The sequence below is a fragment of the Cygnus atratus genome, chromosome 2 (genome assembly GCF_013377495.2).
Source record: "Cygnus atratus isolate AKBS03 ecotype Queensland, Australia chromosome 2, CAtr_DNAZoo_HiC_assembly, whole genome shotgun sequence".
Classification (NCBI taxonomy): domain Eukaryota; kingdom Metazoa; phylum Chordata; class Aves; order Anseriformes; family Anatidae; genus Cygnus; species Cygnus atratus.
The window spans coordinates 97,662,559-97,688,427 of record NC_066363.1 but is presented as its reverse complement, the minus strand read 5'-3'; the positions used below and the strand labels follow the sequence as shown (position 1 = coordinate 97,688,427).

The 25,869-nt window shown below is 39.0% G+C and overlaps 1 long non-coding RNA gene across 1 annotated transcript; it reads left to right on the top strand.

Annotated features, from left to right (window-relative positions):
- The first annotated feature begins 290 nt into the window (after positions 1–290).
- LOC118250004 (uncharacterized) lies at positions 291–15,252 on the top strand. The gene is made up of 2 exons (XR_004779280.2): positions 291–999; positions 14,641–15,252. It is a non-coding gene; the product is annotated as an uncharacterized LOC118250004 (long non-coding RNA).
- Positions 15,253–25,869: the final 10,617 nt, after the last annotated feature.

Genomic DNA, 25,869 nt, shown 5'->3' with positions numbered 1-25,869 from the left:
CCAAGCCAAGGACTTTTCAGCCTCTCTCTGTCCTGCTAGCGAGCAGGCTAGGGATGCAGCAGGAGCTGGGAGGGGACAGACCCAGGACAGCTGACCCAAACTGGCCAAAGGGGTATTCCATACCATGTGACGTCATGCTGAACAATATATAGGGGTGGCTAGCCGGGGTGGAGGGGGAGGCCGGCTGCTCGGGGATAGGCTGGGCATCGGTCAACGGGTGGTGAGCAATTGCATTGTGCATCACTTATTTCGTACACATTATTACTATTAATATTATTATTATTATTATTATTGTTGTTATTCTTTTCCCTGTCTTAATAAACTGTCTTTATCTCAACTCACAGACTTCACTTTCCCGTTTCTCTCCCCCATCCCGGAGAGGGAGGGGGGAGGGTGAGCGAACGGCTGTGTGGTGTTTGACTGCCAGCCGGGCTAAACCACAACATTCAGCATTGCTTTTACCTGAAAAAAATATAATTATACATCATACACAAGAGATACACATTGCATAGCTAAGCTATACAATGAGAATAAAAATGGCGAAAACTGATAAAAAAGAGATACTGTAAAGTAATCGAAGTTTAAAATAGCACTTGAAGTTATGTCTGCCTTACAATTGCAAGTTTGTACTTCTGACAATAAACTGAAGACTATCTATAGTTTCTCTTGCCAAGGGAGTGCCACCAGGTAATATTGACATTGACTTCTCCTCGAGTCTTAATGCTATCACAGAGTTAATGGATATGGATGGAAAATCATTTCCTCCCTGATAAACACATTTTTATAGGTATTAAATCACAAAACTCTCACTCTTTAAGGCAGTAGGATTATAAAATTCTCAGATTATTTTTTGTTGTGTAAGCAAGTTCCAAGAAAGCTCCAAGAGCTCCATAGACCTCTTCACTGTTTTCCTACTTGTCTTGATGAGAAAAAGAAAAAAAGAAAAAAAGAAAGAAAGGAAAAAGGAAGAAAAAGATTCTGCAAACAGGGGACTCTACTGTAAGTTTCAATATTATTTTGAGTGGCTTTGGGTGTCTGATGATCTGCACAATTTACAATTAGGGTCAGATGAATGTCTGAAAGTAAAAAAATAAATTAAAAAAACAGTAAAGACCATTTAGTTGAAGTGGTATAGGATTGATCCAGGCAAATGAATTTCATGAATGGCAATTCACACAAATGTTCATCTGGCTTTAAGAGGGGATACATGGAAGCAGCCTCTTAAATTACATGTATGTTACCATTCCACAATAGCACTTTATCCATATACATTATCCATATATTCAAAAAATCTTATGGAATACTTCATAAGATTGGATAAAGTACACAGGAAATCTACTGACTTAGCACAAACGAGTGATTCTCTTAGCCAGGTAGGAGAGAGGTTTATGTACTAGTTCTTCTGATCTTTTCCAAGGGAAAAAAAAAAGAAAAAAAAAAAAGATTTATTGGGTTTATCAGAATAGTTCAGAGTTAAAAACAAAATTGAGACTGTAAAGCTTGGTCTCAAGTTTCAACATCTCTCAAATACAATATTTTCAAAACTTTGGAACAAGATTCATTTTTACTTTTGTGGGTAATCAAGTAATCACCAGCAGTACAGTCAGCCTCTGAGTTTGAATGCACAGAAAGCAGAAAATGCCTTGAACCAAAGGAAGTCTCCCTTGTCAGATCTACCTCCCTTTTAATTTAAATAACTTCCTTCCAGATACATTTTCAGAAACAAATGCTTTATTTGCTTATTTCTGACAAAAATCCTTCTGCAAGCAGCAGTTTTTCAGTGCTCTAAGGAGAAATCATTTCTTGTGCACTTTCACATCAGCAGTACAGAGACGTTTTTACCATTTTAGCTCTACCACATAATCCAGTGCCTTTACTGAATATATGAAGACCATTGCTAACAAGTTGACATCTATGAAAAAAAAATAAAATCAGTTAACAAGGAGTTTAAGAACCTTGTTTAGTTTGTTTAAATCAAAAATAATTGACTACCAATGTTTATAATATATTTTGGAACAAAAAAAAATATGTAGTATATCACTAATACAGAAAGTAAAATTACACTACTGCTGATTATCATATGTATTTGAATAAATAACAATGTCTTGGCTTTGAACAGTGAAATGTTGACTCTTCAGTGGGTTCTTTCCTATTCTCTAAAAGAACTGAACAATTGTAGCCTGAAATTAAGTCAATAAAGTTTAGTTTGTAGCCAAGGGAGACAGTAGGTGTTCAGGAATTGGTTTAAACCACTTAGAGGGTCAGCCATTTTGCATGGAAATGTTTTGTTGCATAAAAGCTTATCAGCATAGTTCAGTATTGCTAACAGAACCATGCCGGGCCTGAGTACAGAGCTGTCTCTATCTACCAGAAAGATTCCCAGATCCTGCACAATTATGCATCATCCAGAACAAACTTTCTGCTAACCATTCCTCAGCTGTCTTTTTGGAAAGAGATGTATCTCTGAGAAGGTCAACACAGGTCACCCATGGCCCTTCTGGGGGATATGGACCAATGTAGCCAAACTGAATGAAGAGACCAGGAATATATGGATTTGTATATATGTATTTGAAACCTAAGAGTCTGTTGGTGAATTTAATCATGTATTTATTAGGAAGTATGCAATTACTTGAACACTATTTTTTGGAGAGAGTGAAAATGAAAGTTTTGTGTGTAAAATAGAAGTTGTTTATCAGTAAAAGTATAACATTCATTTGGATAACATAGAAACAAAAGGATATGTCTAAAAAAATGCATAAAATGAAATGAAATGAAATAAAATAAAATAAAATGGGGGAATAGAAAGAAAAAGAAAAGAAAAGCTAAATATGAATTTTCTTGGAGGAAGTTTCATCTACTTTTGTTGTGCTCCAATGACTTCACTGGACAGTTTGAAAAATATCTTCCATGTATTTTGGTATAGCTCTGCTAGGACTGACTCAAAAACTGATAAGATGATTATTTTAATATAAACATCGACAGCATATAACTGAGTTCTTACAGTTATACAAATTAATCATTATTTCTCTTTGCTATTTGGTAGTTACCCTGTAGAAATAAATTCTTCTGGTAAACCATCAAAAAGACTCATATCAGAGATTTCTATGTTAGACATCACATTACATGAGGCAAGCATACAGAGTAGGAAAGCAGGCTGGAATGTGTTGATGTAATGCACTGTCGTTACTATTTGTATGTCATCCTTACTGTAGTTGATGTGTTTGCAAGAAACTGGCTGATTTTTGATGTAGGTGGGAGCAATTGGGTTGAATAATGTTTTTAATCTATTGGAACTTTTTTTTTTTTAAGTTTATGTTTTTACTTTTCATATGGTGCATACGATCATTTGTTGTAATCTAGTTTTCTGTGGTAGTCAGTAGAGAGAACTGACCTCTGGAGGCCATTTCTAGACTACCTAAACTCATCTTTGTTGTTTATACATGAAGCTTAGATTTCCTAGTGCAAGCACATAAATTAGGTCATTTCCCAGCGTTAAAAAATGTTGCTTCCTCATTAAAATTTCAATAGTGTATATTGATCTCATAAGTAAGTGCAGATACTGGTCAGAATTTGCTTTTAATCTTTTTCTGCCAACGTGAGCAAGTCAGCAAGAGCTTTTAAAAAGCTTTACCCGGTCACCATATCTTTAATGGTTGATTTACATAAAATGAATAGAACGAGTGACAGAACATAACCTTGTACAGGTGAATATATTTTATCATAATATCCCCATTCATATAAATTACTGAGAAGCTCTTTCAAATATGTGTCTTGAAAATGTTCGCTTTTCTGCCTGTTAGATTAACTACTGTGAGTAATGATGTGATGTATAAAGAATGGGATTCTTTGCTGCTGACTGTGCTTTTCTTGAGATACAAAGAAAACCCATCATTGCTCAGTATTTTCAAATTCAACTCCTTGAGAACGAAAACCAACACCATATCATAAATTTGACTAATAATATGAAATAGAGGTTTGCAAATACCAGACTGGATGCCTCAACTGATCAAATTTTGGTTCAGTGAGTCTTGAATTCTTAAAACTAAAGCCATAAAAATGCAGGGTTGTTTTATTAATTAATAGGAAAATTACATAGGTGATGTCTAGCTTTGTGAGTATCAGCTTAGTAATGTGGATTCTGACTTAAACTTATACTCAGAGACTGAATTTTGGTGTGAGTCTTGGCAAAGCAGCTAGACTTCTGTGGTTTTTGATTCCTTAGATTTATGTTAGAAAGGTTTATATACATAAATTTAGTTTTATACTGTCTAGAATCTTAAACTTATTAACACTTTTCTGTCTTTGTGCTTAATGTGATCTGAAACATTTCTATTTCCTGGGCTGCAACATAAGCACACACATGTACACATGCACAGACAGAACTCTTCATCCCCCAAATGCTAATAAAGAAATTAACTACATAAAACCTGAAGTTTTAAAGTTTAGGTAGAAAATCAAAGAACAGATTTGACACATTATATTTAGATTCTTTAAGTGTTCTTTAAAGTTTTTTAACTTCTTTAAAGTTTTTGTTTGTTTGTTTGTTTTTAATCAGCAGTCATGAAGAAGTATAGCCTAAGGAGAAGGGAAATAAATAAAACTGGATGTTTTTAAAGAAGCTATACTTCAGGAATAATGATGAAATTGCTGCTGCTTCATGATACTAAAACAGAAGCATACATTATCTTTATGCAGTGATTGCCTGCAATACACTTAAGCTAGGAGGTATTTTCTAGACTTGAATTGCTTTAGATAACTGACAAAGAAATTAATTTGAATCACTTTCAGTTCTGCTCATTGTTTCTCTGCATCTTTACAGCAATTGCATAATGCATATGAAGAAAAGAGGGAAGATATTTAGCATTTTTAAAAGAAAAAGACCCACTGCTACAGCTAATTATTAATTTTTAGAGAATAACAAGGCTTATTGTAAGTCATTACGAGTTTGAAGCAAATAGCATCTGGGTTCATTGCTATATCTATATTTTATGTGATTAATAAAGTTCAGTATGAATGGCCCTGACTTTTAATAACTCGTTAAGTGATTCTAGCAATGCAAGTAGCTAAACATCATCATTTTCCACTGAGATTTATTTCTTTAACACAGAATCTTAAGTGACTTTCAGCAGGGATGATTAATAGGCTTACACAGACAAGCACTGCTCAAATCCATTTTTCTTATGAATATACTTATAAACACCACTTTCAATCCCTAAGATTAGTCTTATGAAACTGTTTTTGTTATGAAAGACTAAAATGAGAGAAGACAACTATCTGATTGTTATTATTTTTACATGTTCAATAATAGTGTCATCAACTGAATAAGGATGCAAGTTAAAAACGATTTGTGCAACAGCTTCTTTATTTTTCAAACTTCATTCTACTAGTTCAGATTACTATTGGTAAAAGAGATACAGGGCAGATCCACTACTGAGTGTCATACTCACAGACACACAGACACAGACACAGATTTCTAGGTTGGAAGAGACCTCAAGATCATCGAGTCCAACCTCCGACCTAACACTAAGTCCTCCACTAAACCATATCGCTAAGCTCTACATCTAAACGTCTTTTAAAGACCTCCAGGGATGGTGACTCCACCACCTCCCTGGGCAGCCCGTTCCAACGCTTAATAACCCTTTCGGTAAAGAAGTACTTCCTAACATCCAACCTAAAACTCCCCTGTCGCAACTTTCGCCCATTCCCCCTCGTCCTGTCACCAGGCACGTGGGAGAACAGACCAACCCCCACCTCACTACAGCCTCCTTTAAGGTAACTGTAGAGAGCGATAAGGTCGCCCCTGAGCCTCCTCTTCTCCAGGCTGAACAATCCCAGCTCCCTCAGCCGCTCCTCGTAAGACTTGTTCTCCAGACCCCTCACCAGCTTGGTCGCCCTTCTCTGGACTCGCTCGAGCACGTCCATGTCCTTCCTGTAGCGAGGGGCCCAAAACTGAACACAGTACTCAAGGTGCGGCCTCACCAGAGCCGAGTACAGGGGGACAATCACTTCCCTAGACCTGCTGGCCACACTGCTTCTTATACAGGCCAGGATGCCGTTGGCCTTCTTGGCCACCTGAGCACACTGCTGGCTCATATTCAGCCGACTATCAACCAATACTCCCAGGTCCTTCTCGGCCAGGCAGCTTTCCAGCCACTTATCTCCCAGCCTGTAGCTCTGCTTGGGGTTGTTGCGCCCCAGGTGCAGGACCCGGCACTTGGCCTTGTTGAACTTCATACAGTTGACCTCAGCCCATCGCTCCAGCCTATCCAGATCCTCCTGCAGAGCCTTCCTGCCCTCGAGCAGATCGACACACGCACTTAGCTTAGTGTCATCTGCAAACTTACTGAGGGTGCACTGGACGCCCTCATCCAGATCATCGATAAAGATATTAAAGAGGACCGGCCCCAGTACCGAGCCCTGGGGGACACCACTTGTGACCAGCCTCCAACCAGATTTGACTCCATTCACCACAACTCTCTGGGCCCGGCTATCCAGCCAGTTTCTAACCCAGCGAAGCGTACGCCAGTCCAAGCCCCGAGCAGCCAGTTTCTTGAGGAGAATGTTGTGGGGAACGGTGTCAAAAGCCTTACTGAGGTCAAGGTAAACCACATCCACAGCCCTTCCCTCATCCACCAAGCGCATCACTTTGTCATAGAAGGAGATCAGGTTCGTCAAGCAGGACCTGCCTTTCATAAACCCATGCTGACTGGGCCTGATCGCCTGCTTGCCCTGCAAGTGCCGCGTGATGACCCTCAAGATAATCTGCTCCATGAGCTTTCCTGGCACTGAGGTCAAACTGACAGGCCTATAGTTCCCCGGGTCTGCCCTCCGGCCCTTCTTATAGATGGGCGTCACATTGGCTAGCCGCCAGTCAACTGGGACCTCCCCCGATAGCCAGGACTGCCAATAAATGATGGAAAGCGGCTCGGCCAGCTCCTCCTCCAGTTCTTTCAGCACCCTCGGGTGCATCCCATCCGGCCCCATCGACTTGTGCACATCCAAGCTCCGTAGCAGGTCGCCAACCATTTCCTCATGAATAGCGAAGGCCACATCCTGCTCCCCATCCCCTTCCACCAGCTCAGGGCACTGGGTATCCAGAGAACAACCGGTATTGCCTCTAAAGACTGAGGCAAAGGCGGCATTAAGCACCTCAGCCTTTTCCTCATCCTTAGTAACTAGGTTTCCCAAATTTTCCCATTAATTCGAGCAGACCCGTTCTGGAGGAATATGCAGACTAATGAAATGTCAGCCATAAAGAACTGTTGTTTAAGTGAATGTCTTAATACTTGTTCTCAGCAAACACAGAAACAAAAACTGCTGGAAGTATTATACCTAGTATAAAATGTACCTCTGCTTATTCTAAGGGAACTAACCTAGGCTCAAATTCAACAATTATTTCACCTGTGTTTCAGAGTAATTACTGCTCTCTTCAGGCAAGAGCTGGATTATGGCTGCGTTGTGGTACTGCATAGCATGGCAAAATGGGAGCCAGTCTGTTGAACCCAACCAGCAGCATGATCAAAATTAAAGCCCTAATGTAGATATACTCTAAATGAACCCCGGGGTTTCTTTGCATCCAGCCTTAATTTATAGGATTTCTATGTCCTTTACTGTTATCTTCAGCAAATAATTTAGGCAAGAATTATTGGGAGTAAATCTTCAGAGCCTAATTTATGCAGGCTCAAATCTGTGTCTGAACTGGGCCTGTAGATTTATGGTGAATAACCTTATCTGATGGTATTTGGATACATGACATTTCCCTGCTATGGGGATTTTTCTTTGCTTATAATTCTTTACGCAGTTTCTCATTTGAATGAAACTCACTGGTTTGCCCTTCCAACAGCTTAGCTCCTAGTTGTTATTCAAGGAAATACTAGCATTTAAAATAAAGACAAACCCTTGCTGTGCTGGGGTTTTGACAATTCTATATGACCTGTACTGATAATTCTGCTCAAGTTAATGACTTCAGGGTCTAGTGCAATTGAAACTAATTCTTTCTTGGTGTATGAGAGGGAAATTTTACTCAGAAAATTTGAATCATTATAGCTCACAGCAAAATATGGTTCTAGAGTGTGCTCAACACATAAAGAAGGAAATGTTTAGAGCTTCAAAAATACATTTAAATATAGGAGAAGCCATTCATTGTCTGTCTGCCTTTGCATTTACATGAAAAATACCAGGTCTTCCCCCATAGTGAAAAATGATAATTTATTGAGCAATGCCCTTTTGTCTTTCAAATAATTTTGTACTGGCCTGAACCTGACAGAGCTCAATATCATTTAGCTTTGCTTTATCCAGAAATTGAATCATGTTCTCAGATGAAAATGCACAGAATTAAGAGATGGCTGAGGTATGGCACTCATCAGTTGTGAGGTATTAATATTAATTCTAATCATGTTTGGGAATAAAAAAAGATTTTGAAACTTTCATTCTGATGAGAACAAATGTTTCTAACACAAATTTTAGGGCCATGGTTGACATTTAACAATGGCTAACAGATTGGCATTGGTTACACAAGATCAAGTCCAGGTGGGTTTTGAATATCTCCAGAGAAGTAGACTCCACAACCTCTCTGGGCAACCTGTTCCAGTGCTCTGCCACTCTCGCAGTAATTTTTCCTCATATTTAGATGGATCTTTCTGTGTTTCAATTTGTGCCCATTGCTTCTTGTCCCATTGCTGGGCACCACCAAAAAGAGTCTGGTCCCATTGTCTTGACACCCTCCCTTAAGATATTTATAAATCATAGAATCATAGAATCATTGAATCATAGAATATCCCGAATTGGAAGGGACCCATAGGGATCATCAAGTCCAACTCCTGGCACCGCACAGGTCTGCCAAAAAGTTTAGACCATGTGACTAAGTGCACAGTCCAATCTCTTCTTAAATTCAGACAGGCTTGGTGCAGTGACTACTTCACTGGGGAACCTGTTCCATTGTGCAACCACCCTTTCGGTGAAGAACCTCTTCCTGATGTCTAGCCTATAAAAACTGGTAAGATCCCCTCTCGACCTTCTCTTCTCCAGGCTGAACAGGCCCAGCTCTCTGGGCCTCACAGGAGAGATGCTCTGTTCCCCAGATCAATTTCGTGGCCTTCCACTGGACTCTCTCCAGGAGCCCCGTGCCTCTCTTCTGCTGGGGAGCCCAGAACTGGACACAGCACTCCATATGTGGCCTCATCAGTTCTGAGCAGAGAGGAATAACCTCTCTCAACCTGCTGGCAACACTCTTCCTAATGCACCCCAGGGTACCATTGGCCTTCTTCATAGAATCACAGAATGATTTGGGTTGGAAGGGACCTTAAAGACTACCCAGTTCCAACCCCCTGCCATAGGCAGGGACACCTCCCGCTAGACCAGGTTGCTCAAGGCCCCATCCAGCCTGGCCTTGAACACCTGCAGGGATAGGGCATCCACAGCTTCTCTGGGCAACCTGTTCCAGTGTCTCATCACTCTCTTAGTGAATTTCTTCTGAATATTTAATCTAAACCTACCCTCTTTTAGTTTAAAACCATTACTCCTGGTCCTATCCCTACACTGCTTGCCAAAGTGTCCCTCCCCAGCTTTCCTGTAGGCCCCCTTTAGGTACTGAAAGGCCACTATAAGGTCTCCCCAGAGCCTTCTCTTCTCCAGGCTGAACAACCCCAACTCCCTCAGCCTGTCTTCATAGGAGAGGTGCTCCAGCCCTTTGATCATCCTCATAGCCTTCCTCTGGACTTGTTCTAATACCTCCATGTCCTTCTTGTGCTGGGGGCCCCAGAGCAGAGTGCAGAGCTGCAGGTGGGGTCTCACAAAAGCAGAGCAGAGGCGGAGAATTGCCTCCCTTGACCTCCTGGAAAAGCTGCTTTTGATGCAGCTCAGGATACGGTTGGCTTTCTGGGTTGCGAGTACACATTGCTAGCTCATGTGGAGCTTCTCATCAGCCAAGTTCTTCTCATCAGGGCTGCTCTCAATACATTCTCCATCCAACCTGTGTGTATGCTTGGGATTGCCCCAGCCCAGATGCAGGATCTCGCACTTGACCTTGTTGAACTTCATGCGGTTCACACAGGCCTACATCTCAAGCCTGTCCACAGGTCCCTTTGGATGACATCCATTCCCTCCACCGTGTTGACTACATCACACAGTTTGGTGTCATTCAAAAACTTGCAGAGGGTGACCACAAGGACACGTTGCTAGCTCATGGTTTCTTGACCACAAGGACACATTGCTGGCTCATGGTTAACTTGCTGTCCACCAGGACTCCCAAGTCCTTCTCTGGAGCTGCTTTCCAGCAGGTCAGTGCCTACTCTAGCACCTGTTAAGCTCAGCTACTAAGCCTTTAGCATTGCAGCTTGTAGCATAATTTCATCCGCTACTGTTACAGATCTTACTCTTGTCTGTTCATACATCCCTTCATTGCACAAAATGAATAATACCAGCGAAGTGTTTAATGTCAGTATAGATTCAATATTTTTAAGCAGCTTCCCTTCCCTTTTTACAGTTTTTGCTGCTTTTTCCTCAAATTTCATGTTGCCTTTGAAATCATAGTAAATGATGTTTCCTTTCCAACAGTAACATAATCTGCCATGAATAATCAGTGATTAGAAAATCTTTATCCCAGAGAAGCATTGTAGCAATGTTGCAAAATCACAGAATGGCTGAGGTTGGAATGGACCTCTGGAGGGTACCTGGTCCAAGAAGGGCCACCCAGAGCAGGTTGCCCAGGACCATTTGAAGATCTCCAAGGAGGAGATTCCACAACCTCTCTGGGCAACCTGTGCCTGTGCTGTCACTCACACAGTACAGAAGTGCTTCCTGGTGTTCAGAGGGAACCTTCTCTGTTCCAGTGTGTGCCCATTGCCTCTTGTCCTGTCACTGAGCACCACTGAGAAGAGTTTGGCTCAATCATGTTTGCAACCTCCCTTCAGAAATTTACACACCTGGGTCAGATCCCCTCTAAGCCTTCTCTTCTCCAGGCTGAACAGGCCCAGCTCCCTCAGCCTCTCCTCATGGGAGAGATGCTCCAGTCCCTTCGTCATTTTAGTAGCCCTTCACTGGACTGAGCCCTGTGTCTCTCTTGTACCGGGGAGCCCAGAACTGGACACAGCCCTCCAGCTGAGGCCTCACCAATGCTAACTGGAGGGGAAGGATCACCTCTCTTGGCCTGATGGAGATACTTTTCCTAATGCAGCTAAGAATACTGTCAGCCTTCTTAGTGGCAAGGGCACATTTATTATTATTATTTGCCTATAATTTACACAAGTAAAAGAAATCCATACAGAGACAGATATTTACAGGAACATTAACCTAAAATTAGAATTTCGTGAGGAAATGACATCTTGTTACACCATGTCTTTCTTAAGTAGCATGTCCTAAGTCTAACCATAAAGGATTGCAGTGTTAAAACCATTTACTACAAACATATATCAGCTTTATCAGCCCTATAAAAATCAACCCTGTCTAGTATTATTTGGGCTTTATTTTCAGAAAATATGGAAACCACATTTAACCAAAAGGCATTGTTTTGGCATATGATTCTCTTTCCAAGCAACTTGATGGAAAGTATTCTCTTTGACTTCAATACTGCAGAATCAAATGACTTTTCACTTTCGACATACTGAGAGCTTATTTATATAGGCAATATCTCCCATGTAGATCTTACAAAAAAGTTCAGGGCAACTGATAAATTGAAGATGGCTCCATGTTTGCTTTCCTTAACACTGACTTTTGGGGTGCTATTTCTTTCTTTACTGGTAATGGTCCTTGTGTTAAAATTTAACTGAAATTTATTCTGACCATTTATGTTCATGTTGGAGAATTCTAATGAATGCTGTAAGGATGCCTAATTAAAGGGATTTGCACAGGAGTAAAGCTTTAAATTGACCCTGAATTTTCCCTACGTTGAAAGTCTTTAAGGAAATGGGTGCACAGTTGTAATCAGTGAGGTGTTCCCTGATCTCTCCTGCTTCTAGTCACGTTTCTATATTTTTCTTTTTTCTTTTTCTTTTTCTTTTTTTCTTTTTCTTTTTCTTTTTCTTTTTCTTTTTCTTTTTCTTTTTCTTTTTCTTTTTCTTTTTCTTTTTCTTTTTCTTTTTCTTTTTTTTCTCTTTTCTCTTTTCTCTTTCTCTTTCTTTCTTTTTCTTTTTCTTTTTCTTTTTCTTTTTCTTTTTCTTTTTCTTTTTCTTTTTCTTTTTCTTTTTCTTTTTCTTTTTCTTTTTCTTTCTTTTTCTTTCTTTTTCTTTTTCTTTTTCTTTTTCTTTTTCTTTTTTTCTCTTTTCTCTTTTCTCTTTCTCTTTCTTTCTTTTTCTTTTTCTTTTTCTTTTTCTTTTTCTTTTTCTTTTTCTTTTTCTTTTTCTTTTTCTTTTTCTTTTTCTTTTTCTTTTTCTTTTTCTTTTTCTTTTTCCTTTTCCTTTTCCTTTTTCTTTTTCTTTTTCTTTTTCTTTTTCTTTTTCTTTTTCTTTTTCTTTTATCCCTGACAGGTTGTAATGTCAAATGCAGTGCAGACAACTAATGCTCACTTCTGTAAGTACTGACCTCAGCCCAATCTTCATCTGTGAAGTGGGCCATAATGCTTTTGCTCTTCCAATCATGAAAGGCAACAAGTGCTCTTTTATAAATCTTCCCAAGTGGGCAAGAACTCCATTTCCATGGTTTGACTATTGTTAGTGGTAAAAGTGTCCTGATTGAAAGGAAACTGTTTTTCTTCCCCCCCCCCCTTTTTTTTTTTTTGGGTGTATGTATGTGTGTAGCAATATCATGCTTTTTATAGTAAATGAAATGAAAAAAAAAAAAGAAGAAAATTAAAACCTTTTTGCATGGTTCTTTAGCTTTGTACCTGTGACTGTTTTAATGAAATATCTTCCAAGATTTTGGTGGTATTAACACCTAAGGACACAATTAGATATTCTGTTGGTTCTACTGAAATCAATTAAGATATCCCATGGTACTGCTATCTATAGAAGTTATATAGCTAGCTACAGAAGAAGTTGTAGAAGTTATAGAAGTTCTATATATATGCTATATATAGAAGTTATATAGCTAGCTTTTTCCACATGACTGTCTGAGTAGCAATTGAATATTTGCATTTCCTGCATCAAGTATTTGCATATGTGAAGTAATTAGATATTGTTTGATCACAGGCGCTTGTCAAAATGTTAAGAATTTAACAGTAAATAAAAGTTGAAAGCTATCTCCTTTTTAGGACCAATAGAACCCAGAAAAGTTTTTAGAATTGCTGAAAAAAGGGAATTGCTTAGAAAGATCAAACAGCTGCATGTTTGAACGAGTCTGCAATTTGAAGTTGGAGCTCAGGGTTTCTATTCTTGATATTAATCATCTCCCTTTCACTTTGTGGGAACAGATGAGGAAACAATTCTTTTCACTTGCGTACTTGCAGAGAAACTCACAAGCATAACCAAGTGAACTGACACAGTTCACTTTACCCGTTGCTATCAAGTCTAGAAGAAAAAAATTATGTTGTGACTGTTTTCTATGTTAGGTATTCATATGTCTCTGGCCAGCAATGCATATGAACATCTGAAGAACTCCTTGGGAATTTACTAATGGCAAAGGAGAAAAACACAAATTCTGATTTACTTCCTCAGTATTGCATAAAAAGCTGCCATGGGAAGAATTGAGTCTATATCTCTCATATCGAGACTTCCAGCATTAAGCAATTTCCCAGGGGCAGCTGTTTTGTGTTTTTTTTTTTTTCCTGACTTATAAATACAGTTCATCAAAGCTGAAAAATCCATCCTGCCCTGTTTAAGAAGTCAAATAATTTCTCACCATACAATGTTTGTGACAAACAAAGGGAATTCCTATTATTTTCCCCTATTTCTTCGCAACCGTGCAGGAACTCTAACCATAGAGAAACCTTAATTCCCTTCTGTTCTCATAGATCTTGTCACATTGTGAAACAACTTGTGAATCAGAGAGACTGCACCATAACACAAGGAACATCGGGTGTCACATACGGAAACTCTATTTCTTTTCTGAAGTTCTGAAGGCTTGTTGTTTCAGCACATTACTCTTCATTCAGTACCTAATGTCACAGAGAAATTGCCAGAGAAACCATCACATACATAACTGAATATTGTACCTTTACTGTACTTTTCAGAGGATAAGGCATAAATATTCAGTCTGATGTTGGGAACTGAGGATACGGTTTTACATGAAAAACAGTTTTTATGTCTGAGAGGGAATGAGTACAATTCTTCTTATAAACTGTGCTCGTATTTCTCTTACCATGCAATCATTATGAGTTTTATGAAGTTCGACTTTTGTGTGGTAGCCAAAATGCCAGCACATCTACTCATAAATCAATGATTGCTCTTGTGGGGTATTTTCAGTGGATTAGCTACAACTACAATAAAATAGTACTTAAATTAAGATTATATTAAGTTAAGGATTATATTAAGTTACTTAAAAAGGGTTATATTTAAATTTTTAAAGCAGTTATCCCCAATGCCAGTTTTATACAGTGAGCTAATATGCAGTTAAAAGATTATGTAACATCACATCGATAGCAGTCCTATGTGATTGAAACAAGGAAAAAAAATTGTATAAGGCTTTCAGTAATGACATTATTCTATTAATGTATTTTCAGCTGTTCATAAAACACAAAATGACACCAAATAATACTTTGTTTTCTTTTAGCCAAGAATTTTGGAATCATAGATTCACAGAATGATCTGGGTTGGAAGGGACCTTGAAGATCATCTGATTCCAACCCCCCTGCCATGGGCAGGGATACTTCCCGTTAGACCAGGTTGCTCAAAGCCCCATCCAGCCTGGCCTTGAACACCTCCTGGGATGAGGCATCCACAACTTCAGTTCCTCTTCACCCTCATCATGAACTTGGACATCAAGCCATTGACTGCAACTCTGAGTGTGACCATCCAGCCAATTCCTTACCCACCAAGATGGACATCCATCGAATCCATGTCTCTCCAAAACAGAGACAAGGATGTTGTGCGGGACAGTGTTAAATATTTTGCACAAGTCCAGAAGATAGATCTATTCACATATTCCAGCATGTATTTGCCTTTTTCATAACAATATTGTGTTGTTTACTCATGGCCTGGCTTAAAATCCACTGTGACCCCTAGATCATTTTTGTACAGCATCATTTTCTCACCTGATGTCACTGCATTACTGTACATACCATTCTACCACAAAGGAAGTGATAATGGTGCTCAGTTATTTTCACATTCTTTTATATTCTATGCCTGATCTTGAATGTAATGACAATAAACCTGTCTGCAAATTTACGAAGTGCATTCTTCATTCTGCAATCCAGATAACTGCTGAAATTACTGAAAAGGACATGAATAAACCCTTTATTTTTTTTCCTGTTATTCCATTCACTACATGGGTTGTTTTTTACATTGAATCATTGTCAAACCATTTCCAGAATGAAGTTTTCACCTATATATGTTGTAATTTCATTTATGTAGCTGTGCTACCTTAGTTTCTTTAGTTACCATTCTGATATCAGCAACCAAAAGAAGAAAACACATTTTTGAGTTTTCAGATCAATAACCTTTACTTTGCTCTCTATGTTGAATTAAGGATAGCCCCTATGAGAAGTCAGGGCAAGTTGTCAATTTTTGAAAGGAATCACTTTAGTTGGTGTGTGTATATAAAGAACGACCAACTACTTATTACAAAAAAAAAAAAAAAAAAAAGCTATGGTGGTGGTTTAAAGAATTGAGGATGTATCATTCAATGTTCATTGCCCTCTTGCAGATTTTCAGTCAGGAAGCTGGTTAGACATACAGATTTAATTGTGGAAATCAGTGAAAACATCAGCTTGTGCAAAAGCTTCTTGCACAGGGAAAAAAAAAAAGAAAAAGAAAAGATTAGTTTTCGTCTAAAAAAGAAAGAAACATACAACAAATTTTCTTTGTCACTTTTTTACGTTTTTTTCTCTGTACCGACTCAACAGGCTCCCTCTGGTGGATACCTAAGAAAACCATCACTTAGAGCCACATCGTATACTAAATGACAAATTACAGACTGTGATTTCATTAGAATTTCTTGCCTTAATAATAATTAAGATACGATAAAATTATTAAAGTATGAGTCTGTTTGTAGCCTACTGTTCTTTCATCTAGATTACAATACTTTTTATGACCTAAAAACATTTGAAAAATCCACTAGTTTTTTTTGTTTTGTTTTGTTTTGTTTTATTTTCTCAAATCCTTTTGGGGTTGGGAAATGTGAACTGGAAGATATAATTAACCAGTAGGTTAATACATAATATCAGCGTTAATGATCCAAATAGAACATCTAAAGCTATAGTTTCAGTTAAGCAATTTTTTATATCTGGCTGTATTCAGGCAAAATTTTCCCATATTCCAGTTGTGCCCTACTGTCTCTCAGCTGACAAACTCATGTACCTGGAGTGTGGATGTAGATTTTCACTTGATACCAGGGGTACTGCAAACTAGCACGGGAGGATTTTTGGCTGGAATCTTGGAAGATATGGTACTCCTGTGAAGTGGCCAATTTTAATATTGCTATTTATTTTTGAAAGATTTTAAAATGGATGTCCATGGATGATATGAAAAGTCACTTCTAAAGGCACAAGAACAAGAAAGTATATATTTTTAAGTTGAAATGTCAGCATTATTTAGTTTTATATGATAATTCTTTTTACTAAATCAGAATGATTTGAAATATGAGAAAGTACATGAAATTTTCCAGAAGGCAGCCACAGATGACAGGTCACATGCTTAACAAGTCTATTTTAACTGCATCACCTTCGCAGATGAACAGAAATAAGACTAAATTATTTGGGACTGAGGTCAAGCTGCTGACGCTGCTGAAGAAAACTACATGAAATATATTATATAGACTTCTAACTGAAGTCCTTCTCATTTAGAGATCTAATAAATATAAAAAACAACTATTTATATGGGTGCTAAGTCAAAGGAAACAACCATGAGTTTGTTTGGTGTCAGTTGATTTAAATTGGTCTATATGAAGTTGTCTGTATTTTTTAAAATTTGATTAGTGATCATTAAGCAGTAGAGAGAAATCTCAATTTACTAATTTCTTTTGAATACCCTAACATAACAACAATTTCAAGCATTGGCATTTTCCTTCAGAACTTTTGCACAGAAATTAATATTACAAGAGCCTAACACAGATGCATTTTTCCATAGCACTGCAAAGAACTTATATAATTGTGAACATCTCTCTTAGAGAAGAACACAATATAAAATAATAGAAAAAATGCAGTAATCTTGCAAAAACAGATCCCTGAAGTATTTTGGTTTCATTAGTATCAATTTGGATAAGCTCTGTTGAGGATTTAAACAACACTACTCTGGATTCTCTGTATCTCAGAAAATATGTGAAATATGTGTTCGTGTTTTTTTTTTTTTTCTATTGAAAAAATCAGACTTAATTCTACCTCCTGAAATCAACTGCAAATGATAGAAGCAACCCCCTAAAATGCACATTAGCAAAATATTCAAATAACTGCAACTAATACAATTACAGTCTCAATTACTATGTGATTTTTTATAAGAATAGCAAAAGAGCATATTTCATGAATAAAATCAGCCTTTTTCTATTGAAACAGTTTAATGAACATCATGTTCTCATAGAGACAAAAAGAGCTATGGATACTCTCTGTATGCAAACATTTCTTATTTTTCAGTTGGAAGTATTCAATACAAATGTACTAAAACAATATAAGGAATAAGAATGAAATCATTGAAAACTGTTTATACTGCTTAGTTTCTGTATCCAAACTTTTCTCTTTCTTTTCAGTGTTTTAATTTTTATTTTAGAAATATTATGGTTACCATAACAAAACTAAAAATCTTGCATATTAACAATGATTGTTTTATTAAAGTTTTAACTGAATATGTAAATAAAGTTTTGTTGCTGGTTTTTTTTTGTTTTGTTTGTTTTAAGATATGAGTTATAAACATCATAAATCAGATACAAAATTGGTACAAACCGACAGAGCTTCACCTGAGCCAAATTATATCACTGACAGATTTCAACCACAGAACTTAAGAGTCAAATCTTACTAAACAAATAGAACCAGACTCACAAAGTTAGACAAATTCTATAATCTATGGGCCTGGTGCTGTGACTGACTTAAACATTCCTGTGCACTGCTTGCTGCGTGGGATAGGACTGGAAGCTCAGCAAAATAGCACTCAAAAATGATGGAACACGAGGATCCAAACAGAAGGTTCACAAGCTGGCTTCGAAAATGCCTTTAAAAGGAGTAAGAAGGGAAGGAATAGCAAGAAACCAGGTAACTGAATCTAAAATTATTTGATTTGTCTTCCTTTTCATGATAAAAATAAAAATAAAACTCAATGGAAAAACAGTGTAATAGAGAAAGAAAATGAAGGAATCATTTTTCTGCTGACAGATACAGCTTTTGTCACTGTTAATTAACTACTTAATATGTGAAAAAAATCCATAAAAATTGAATAAAATATATTTTTCTTAAACATTACTTTAAAATTTAATATTTGTCATATTGCCTTCATGCTGGTGTTCTTTTGTATTCTGACAGTGTCTACCATATCATTAAATTTTATTTTTTCTTTGCTAAAAATACAAAACATTTGAGTATCATTTCCTATTTTTTTGGATGAATATCCTAAAAATTTCATCTAGAAGAATTTTGGGGGGAAAATATATTTAATTCCAACGCAGTAGATATTCAAGAGAGAGACTTTTAGGGGGACATTCTCATAGCCACCTCTTGATTCTTTAACCTTCTCATAAGGTTATGAGGTCATAAGCTTCTGCTCTCTCACTTTATAGATTAATCACATCATTTATATGTTTTGTCAATCTGAATAATTATTTGGTAATTATTTGATACCAAAGTAAGTAAGTTTCTTCAGGACTATCTGAAACAAGGAGGACTTATAAAGATTTTCAGATTTTCACCATGCAAGAAGGGGCATTAGACTTGTTTTACAGACATTTCTATTTTGCATCAGGAAAAGACTAGGAATACTTCCAAACCATTTTCTGGCTCTGATTTCTCTGATGCATACCCTCATTCAGCACTAAGTTTGAAACTACCTTGGTTGTATGCCGATTTTCACAGGTGGTGAGTCCCCACAGTGAAGCATCTCAAAAATAATGTCAGGAGGAGTTTTTATGACCAAAAGCAGCCACAGCTTTTCGTGCTCAGGGATGCTGACAAACATGACTGGGCTGTACACAGGAGTGAAAGGAACAGTGGGACACCTACAGAAAGTACCCAATATGCTCCACCCTTGCACCTACTTTCAAAGCTTCATATGATCCTCTGAATTGACCAAAGGACAGCTTATATGATGCTCTGAACTGGCTAAAAATGATCCTCTTACTCCAAGGTGCCTTGCTGCTGTGAAGGCATAGCACTTTTATATCCAGAAGGATGAGCATAGGCTGTTTTTGCATTTTGGATCAACCTCCTTCTCTTGAGTATCTCTGCTAGGTACATCTGAACTGCCTGCAGCAAGGGCTGCAAGTCTTCAAATACTAAAAAGTGTCTGCAAAAGGAAAGAGACTAAACTGCTTCCCATATTCACATACCATGCTTAAATGGTAATTTAAGGAGCATGCTTAAAATGCAGCACTAGAAATGTAAGTGAAATGACAGCAAACAGCTTTCTGATTGTAAATTATGGCTGAGTACCAAAAACATCTACACAGGTAGTGGAGTTTCCATCACTGGAGTTTTCTAAAAGTAAATAGATAGTTATTTATGAAGATAAATTGTACATAATTTGTCTTTTTTTTTTTTTCTGATTTCTGTTTGCCTTCTAATTCTGCAGGAATTCCTCCAGCATAACTCTCTTTCACAGTGCTCTACTTGTACCCAGTGAGCCTTGTGAGTTGAGAGAGGGGAAGACAATCTCAGTACGATATACAGTGAACTGCAAATAAACTATAAGTAATAACATCCCCAATGAGCTCTTAGAACAATGAAAAACAGCTTCAGTCTAATAATTTGGGCTCTGAATGAAGCCTTATCCCAGAACAAATTAAAATATTGTGCAGCTGTGCCTAAATCAATAAGCACCAACTCAGGTAGTTACCAGAATCAATAAAGAAGAAAAGTCTGGCTCCAACAAAATCAACTGTAAGCTGCCTCCACTCGCTACAATAAAAACTCTCACTAATTACCTGAAAATAAAAACAGTTTCTCTTCTATCAGAAAAATAATGAAAGCTGGAAAAAGGATTTGGCAAAATACGCTGATAGCAGCACTGACACATGGCTTCTGTGAGAACTTTAGTTAAGATCTATGGCAACTATGAAGTGCTTTTTTCTGCATTTAATTTTTCATGACGATCTCTATGTTTAACGTCCTTTCCTTGAATTCTGACATGGCCAAAGTCATAACAGTAGTAAGGTGATGGGCAGCATACACAACTCTTAAAAAAAAAAAAAAAAAAAAAACAACTTACATCATTCCCAGCACTTTGTAATTGAAATTAATTTTGTCAGGCTATAAGACAGGAAACGTGTTTTGTAAAGCATTCAGGATCTGATGGTAAATGTAATCATAATTCTAATGGAGACCATTGAGTCTGCCTTTGGGCTTTCTCTTCCTGCCTCACAGGACAGATGACAGTCTGACACATAGAATGAACAGAAATAGTGAAGACTCTCAGCAGAAAACAAAACAAAAAAAACTGTTTTTCTCCACTGCATCTGCACAAGACTCTTGCATAGTTGTAGAAGTATAGTTGTAGTGTTTTCCTAGAAACGATAAAGCTCTGCTTACACAGACATCCATATAACAAGCTTTCAATATCCCAAGGGCAATCAAAATCACATAATGTACACACTTTTTGTGACACGGTACCTGGTGAAAAAAGGCAATTCCCTCCTATTATTTTTCTGGCAGAGTTGTGTTTGGAGCTATCTCCAGGCTTCTCAGCAATGCAGGCAAATTAGATATTCCTTCCCTTGAGGAAGAGCCTGGGGTCAAGGCAAGGCCAGGCTGTGGCTGACACATGAGCCCTTTCTGAGAGGCTGCCAAGAGCCTGAGAAAGTCAAGGATGCCGCTGCTGCTGGCTGTGGGATGGATGGGAGGGAAGGGGTGCTGTTGGGAAGGGCTCCTCTCCCACTTGATGGAGACAGTCTAAAAAAGCCCTTGTCCATAGCTGACATAGATCTTAACTAAAGTTCTCACAGAAGCAAGGTGTCAGTGCTGCAGTCAGTGAATTTTGCCAAATCCTTTTTCTCTCTTTTTTTTTTTTTTTCCTCTCATTGTCTCCCATCCACTTCCCGCTGGCTGCTGTGCCCTAAATGCATCCATTTTCTCTCTTTGCCCAAAAAGCAGCCATGGTGTCCAAGGTCTCTGGCAACTCTTACTTTTTTACTGACATTTACATGTTCACACCTTTTGGCCACTGCTTGCTTTGCCTGTGCCTGGAGCTGACCCTGAACAAAGCAGCCTACAGACTGCTGGTTCTGCTACCAGCAATGCCCAGCTGTTTCAGAGGCTGGTTGAGAGCTGATATTTAATAATGGGAAATGAGAATTGGGAGAAAACAATTCAGCGCAAACTCCGTGATTGAATGGCAATGTCTCAGATGAAATGGGGCAGATGTTTACTTCTCTCTAAATGTCAGCAAGGAGCAATAAACTTCAGTTTATTAGTGACACATCTCCACTATGCAAATTTGAATGAATTGACATCTGTGACCTCAAGGTTATATTATTCCCAAGAATATAGATAGAAGGCAAGTTAATGACTATAAATACTCTACTTATTCCATCTAATAACTTTATAGCAGGTGAATCAAAGGCAAGTTGTAAATCATGAACTTTGGTTTAGCTTTTGAATGATATTTAAAGTTCACATCTGTCTTTAAAATGTGAATTTCTACTTGAGGAACTTTAGCAACAGAAATAATGGAGTACAGTTGGGGTGACTATTCTGCCTGAGTATGTTTCATAAATTAAAAAAAAAAAAAAAGTCTTGAAAATTGTCCTACTCTGCCTTGTGTTTTATAATCAAAATGTGGAATAAAATAGAAGGGAGTGGAATGGAATGGAATGGAATGGAATGGAATGGAATGGAATGGAATAGGATAGAATAATTCAATTGGAAGGGACCTACAAAGACCATCGAGGCCAACTGCCTGACTGCTTCAGAGCTAACCAAAAGTTAAAGCGTATGACTGAGGGCATTACCCAAATACCCCTTGAACCAGGCATGGGGCACCCACCAGCTGGCTAGGAAGCCCATTGCAGTGCCTGAGCACCCCCAGGGCACAGACATGGCTCCCAATGCCCAGCCTGACCCTCCCCTGGTGCAGCTCTGTGCTCTTCCCCTGCGTCCTGCCCTTGGATCCCAGGGCACAGACCGGCGCCTCCTCTGTGCTTCCCTTCCTCAGGAAGTCGCAAAGCGCCATGAGGTTGCCCCTTGGCCTGCTCTTCTCCAGGCTGGACAACCCAGGTGTCCCCAGCCTCTCCTCACAGAACAGGCCTTCTGGCCCCATTACTGGCTTTGGTGCCCTCCTCTGTAGGCTTCCAAGGACCTTAACATCCTTCTTGTATTGGGGAACCCAGACCTGCACACAGTACTCAAGGTGAGGCCGCACCACTGCTAAATACAGTGGAAGAATCACCTCTTTTGACAGGCTGGTTGTGCTGTGTTTAATGCACCATAAAATGTGGTTTGCTCTCTTGGTTGCCAGGGCATGCTGATGGCTCATATTTTCAAATATAAATGCATTTTTGTGACATTGTTGTGATTATATGCTTTATTATATACACGTTACATAGTAACAAGGCCTAGTGGTAATGAATGTTTTAAATCAATTTGTCAGACTGTTAAAGAATCAATTCTCTTTCCTGAAATTAAAAATTAGCAATGTAATTCAAATATTTTTATCACTGGAACCATAAGAAAATCAATGTACCCAAACCAACCACTGAAGTGAGCAAAAGGACAGACATTTTTGTGGTGTTTTCTCCCAGCAATACCTTCCTGATTATGCCACTAAGGAGTAAACAATTAAGTCTGGACTTAAGAGGGTACTTAGGTTCCCAGCTCCTTTATAGATTTCTTGCACTGTTTTCCCCATTAATTGCTATGGAAAGTTGTGGGGTCAAAATACTTTGTTGGAGGTGAGTATTAACGCCTGACAAAGAAGACTGTGGGACCTGAAGAAAATAGCATTTAATTTCCTGTTATCTGCCCAACACTTCTAGCTTTGCTCTTTTTGAAGTCTGTAGGCTAGTCGATGCACGAGGCACATGCTTAAGAGATCTCCTTTGTGAGGAGATGGAAATTATTTTCCTGAAATGTGATGTACGTTTTGTACTGACTTTTTCTTTTCTTCTGTTTGTCCACATAATATACATATTTATTTATATTATTATTTATATTGACTTCATAAGAAGTTTCCCTTTGGAACTTTCTGTTCTAGGAAAATTTTAGCTGTTTACTCAGTCTAGATAACAAGAACAGTGGATTAAAATGTCAACACCTGTTTGTTTACATCAGTTTCAACAGGAATCATGAGTGCTGTCAACATGCGAACTTTCATTTACTGGTATAAAAGCTTAAGCCTGTGGGTCTGTCAGCTTCTTTCCCTATGACAGAAAGGCTACAGTATCGTTGTGTTCTCTGTTGTTTGTTTGTTTGTTTTCCCTAATGCTCAGGTGACTTATAAGTACCATATATGTTACACTATACGCATAACAGACAGGCAAAGCTTGAGCTGCAACACTGGCAATACAACAGCTGAGGGATTAATAGAGGCAACACTTCCATACAGACCACTGATGTGATTTTTCAAGTTGCTTTCACTTAAAATTGTTTTTGTTTCTGTACCCATTTTTCTGGCTTATTTTTCTGTACAACAACCTAATATTCTTTGGTCACCTTTCAGACTGTTCTATTCAAGTGAACATATTTCTCAAGAAAATAGAGGCATGAGCAATGAGGGCTAATAACATATTTCAAATGGAGAGTTGCAATTAATGCAATGTTAGCATTGGCTTCAGCAACGTGAGGCTTTCACTCCTGACATGCTAGAAAAGAGTGATGTCTGACGACGAGACATGATTCAAAAGCAAAACATCAGCTTCCTATATCTCATCTTATAAAGGAATTCATTGTGGTAAACACAGGCATCAGCAACACTAAGGAAATCTATGGAGGCATCTATTCATTTTCACAATCTACTTGAAGTACTTCCAAAAAGTCCACAGTATCTGATATACTCTAAAAATGTTTAACAATACCTGTTCTCAAATCTAGTTTGACAGTAATCAAACGTCAACATAATGATAAGGTATGCACATAGAAAAAAAATCCTCAAATCTTTTAGGAATCTTTACTGGTTTATTTTTACTTCATATATCTGTAACTTCTAAACTGAGCCGTGAAGCAGTTCAACCTAAATCAAAGTTTCTTAAATCTATAGAAACTGAATTGTGCTCTCCCAATACATTTTGCTTTGGACGTAATGGACCAGATGATAAGTAGGTTTAATTCAAGTCTAGATCTGCAAAGTCAATAGCTCTACACTCAGCTGATGTACATCTGCTGAGAAGAAGTCTTAACATAAGTACCAAAAGGAAAGGCAGAAAAAAAAATGTAAAATTGTGGATTGCAAAGGAGCAAACAGAAGCTTGTTGCTTTAAAAAACACATCTGAACAGTTCTCTTTGACCCTACTGCTTCCACATAAAAACTGCTGCAAAGTAGCATCAAGCTCTTGAGTAAATAGAATATGTAAGGGAGGCTATTTGAAGAAAGCCACAGCTCTCCCAGTTTTTACCTTCACCAGTGTGCAATATTAACACCGATGGAGGGGATTTTTAACAACAGTAAAGATGATCCCTTGAGAAGAGAGATAAAACAACAGTACCATTGGATGTAACACACCGATTGAAAACAAATGTTTTAAAAACTCTCAAGGAAATCTGTCTCAGTGACAAGGTGTACGTGTGTGTGTGTGTGTGCATATTTACAAGAACTCACGTCCAGCTTATGTCAAGTTTTTGTCAAGCTCTGAAGAAAATAACTTTTTAGATTCTCTAATTCTGGCACCTTGAAGAATTCCCTGCAGCTGCCCACCTCCAAGTTTATTGCTAATAAGACACATAGCAGAGCAGCAGCGAAATTTGGAAACATGTTCTTTGTGATGTGAATGTGAAAAGTGGCCAAACTCTCTTTTCTTTCCTTGCTGGATGGAGTTACAGCCACTTTTTATCCTGTGAACCAGCGCGTATGACGGGATATTTAACAGCAGCCTGTGAGGGGGGTGAAAACAGCGAGACCAGGCGGCGTTTGGCCCGGACCAACTCTTACTATCCTCCAGCTGCTGGAGGTTCATGAAGGCGCCTCCACACGTCCTCTGGAGAGGCTTTGCAGCAGCCACCTGCCTGCGCGCTGCCTCCCGAGCCTCCCAAACCCGAACCCAAAAAGCAACGAGAAGTTTCCCGAGGTGGGCTCCGCTCCCCGGCAGCCACGGCGGGGGGCTTGCGGCTGCGATTAAGAAGCTAAACCGGGGAAGAAAAGCCAACCCCCCTTCCTCTGCTCCCCCCTCCACGCCCTGCGCTCCGTCCCCGAGCCAGCGGCCTCCCATCGCGGCGAGGAGCGGAGGCTCTGCCGCCCCCCGGGGCGGGCCCGGGAGCATCTGGGGGGGCTCGGGGGGAGCCTTCGGAGCCGCCTCCCTCCGCGGCGGAGCGGCGCGGAGCGAAGCGGAGCGGAGAGGAGGCGGCGGCGCCTTCCTCCTCCTTGCCTCCCTCCTCTGCCTCCTCCCCTCCAGCCCTGCCCGGAGCTTGCGGGGAGGGGGGAGAGAGGCCGGGGGGGGGGGGGGGGCGGGCTTCGCCTCCGCCTTCAGCCCGAGGAAACTTTGGCCGGGGGGAACGGGGGAGG